Below are 3,413 nucleotides of genomic sequence, written 5' to 3'. Positions count from 1 at the left end.
TCATGCTCTATCTCATTCTCTCTCTCAAATAAATAAATAAAATCTTTAAAAAAATAAAAAAAATAAAAAATAAAAAATCAGACTGAATCATTTGGTTGCATGAGGTGCAAAGTAACACTTTGCACACTTTATCACTGTGTTCTTCTGTTTCCCCAGCATTTCTTTCATTAATATGGTTCCACTGACCTGACAGTCAATGTGTGAGCCCGCACCACATTGGGCCAATTATTCCAACTTTAAAAGGCCAGTGAGTGTCTGGTGTGATAAATATCTTTCAATAGTCTTGCCGTTTCAGATTTTATCAGAATATGTACGTACCCAAGTGTATTTCTGGATGACTTTAACACCACTTTGTCAAATTCAGGGAAGACTGTGTGATTTTTAGTTCAATTACCATAAAACATACATTGAATTTAGGGGGGAAAACCTCATTACAAATATCAAATGTTCCCTTACAGTATAATGAACATCTGTTCATTCCAGTCTCCTTTCATATGACTTAGGAGATACTGTGGTTTCTCTTTATAGGTTTAGAACAATTCTTGATAGATTTATTCCTATAAATGCATTATTTTTCCTTTCACGTATGACTTTATATATATGTATGTGTGTGTGTATATATATGTATATACATAATAAAGAGATTCAGAATGAGCTTCCCCAAAATGTGCCACTTTGGCACATGGATCATTTCAGCTGAAGACAATCAAGGCCCAAAAGATTCGGGAAAAGCTTTTACCTCCCCCTTAATTGCCTCTAAGAATTTAGCTAGAGGGCCTGGTCCAGGAAGACAGCTATATAAGTACAGAGAGTCCAGGCTAGGTGTGGTAAGCTGGAGGGAGCTCCACAGGGCCTGGAGATCAGATTCCTCTCTGCATCCCATTGTCTGCATGGCATGACAAACATTTGTTTACCAAACATCTGCTCTTCCCATCTTCCTGTGAACAGTCTTCCTTCCCTTTGAAGCCGCAGAGCCCCTACCCCTGTCTGCTTAGCTCAGGATAGCATATAAGCCTCAATTGCCTCTGAGCCCCTCAAGTCTTTGTAGGGCTCCAAAAGATACAATTTTTTTCTCCTGTTAATCTGTCTTATGTCAATTTAATTAATAGACCAAGCAAAATAATCTAGAAGGGGAGAGAATAAAATTTTCCTCCCCCGTAATAATTATAATATTACATTATATAGTTATATTAATATATATTATATATATAATTGGTTTCTACTCACCTGATTTGACTGTCTTAATAGTTTTCATAGTTTTTACCTTATTATCTTGGGATTTCTAACTAGAAAATACACTCTATGAGTTTGCATTGCATTATTAAAATCAAGTGAATTTTGTACTTTTAATAGAAAAGATTTTTTAAAACCAAACATCACATTCTTATTTGTATTAAGTGCTACACATCTCCATACAGGAAGAGTCAAGAAGCAACCCTGATTTGGGTGCTCCCTCCCCAAATGAAACCCCAAATGTTCTGGAAGACATCTGGTCATAGTCAATGCCAACACTGCCCTCAGCAGGCCTTAAATCACATGTGTTAGAGACAGGTTGTTCTCTGTACTCACATACCAGCGGGTGAGTGGATTTTAGATAGCAAAACAACATGTTATTCATAAATATGGGCTATAGAATTAATCATATTTTGGTAATGCAACCCCTTAGTGTGTTGGCTGATTTGCAGTTTAGCAAAGTATTTTCAGGTAGCTTCGTTCTTGACCTGTGTGACTACTCCACCAGAAAGGTAGTATAATGATTACATCTGATTTTTAGGAAAGACAAATGGGTCCTTAGAAGAACAGATGAGAAGTATGATGGTTTGTGACATTTGTCTGAGTGTACTGTTGACTTCTAGTCTCCTCTCCTGTGACAAAAGTCAATCTTCCCTTGATGATGAAACTCTCTGGGAAGGGATTTATGACAAATGAGTTCTTTTTGAAGGATCTGCCTTTAGGAAGATAAGGGGAGTTCAGAGAAAGCCTCTCCAAGTTTGTTATTTTTCAAAAGCCTACAGCTCAAAGTAATCAAAATACCAAAATGGTATATTTTACAGTGGCATATTCTGCTACCCTTCAAAGCTTTCCTTGATCACTTTATTTAATTTTACAACCTGTGCCCATACCAGAACTCTAGATCCCTTTTAACCTGGATGTATATTTTTTACCTTGACCTTTATTTTATTTTTATTTAAATCCACTATAGTCAATGTACAAAGCTATATTAGTTTCAGGTGTACAATACAGTGATTCAAGAATTCTGTACATTACTCAGTGCTCATCAAGATAAGTGTACTCTTAATCCCCTTCATCTATTTCACCCATCTCCTTCCCCCCCACTCTGGTACCATCAGTTTGTTCTCTACAGTTAAGAGTCTAGAGGGTTTTTTGTCTTTTTTTTTTGTCTTTGTTCATTCGCTTTGTTTCTTAAATTCTACATATGAGTGAAATCATGTGGTACTTGTCTTTCTCTGACTTATTTTGCTTAGGATTACAGTCTCTAGATCCACCCACGTCATTGCAAATGGCAAGATTTCATTATTTTTTATGGCTGAGTAACATTCCATTGTATATATATACACACCACATCTTCTTTATCCATTCATCTATCAATGGGCACTTGGGGTGCTTCCATATTTTGGCTATTATAAATAATGTTGCAATAAACATAGGGGTGCATTTATCTTTTCGAAATAGTGTTTTTGTATTCTTTGGGTAAATACCCAGTAGTGGAATTATTGGAACATATGGTAGTTCTATTTTTAATTTTTTGAGGAAACTCCATACTGTTTTCCACAGTGGCTGCACCAGTTTGCATTCCCACCAATGGAGCACTAGGGTCCCTTGACCTTTATTTTTTTTTTTTATGTTATGTTAATCACCATATATTACATCATTAGTTTTTGATGCAGTGTTCCATGATTCATTGTTTGCGTATAATACCCAGTGCTCCATTCAGTACGTGCCATCTTTAATACCCATCACCAGGTTAACCCATCCCCCCACCCCCTTCCCCTCTAAAACCCTCAGTTTGTTTCTCAGAGTCCATAGTCTCTCATGGTTCATCTCCCCCTCCGATATCGCCCCCTTCATTTTTCCCTTCCTGTTATCTTCTTCTTCTTTTTTTAACATATAATGTATTATTTGTTTCAGAAGTACAGATCTGTGATTCATCAGTCTTACACAATTCACAGCACTCACCATAGCACATACCCTCCCCACTGTCTATCACCCAGCCACCCCATCCCTCCCACCCCCCACCACTCCAGCAACCCTCAGTTTGTTTCCTGAGATAAGATAAAAAGCTTTTGCACAGCAAAAGAAACAGTCAACAAAACCAAAACACAACCGACAGAATGGGAGAAGATATTTGCAAATGACATATCAGATAAAGGGCTAGTATCCAAAATCTATAA

This window comes from Neomonachus schauinslandi, chromosome X, assembly GCF_002201575.2.
Source record: "Neomonachus schauinslandi chromosome X, ASM220157v2, whole genome shotgun sequence".
NCBI classification, from domain to species: Eukaryota; Metazoa; Chordata; class Mammalia; order Carnivora; family Phocidae; genus Neomonachus; species Neomonachus schauinslandi.
This window is presented reverse-complemented; position numbering follows the sequence as displayed.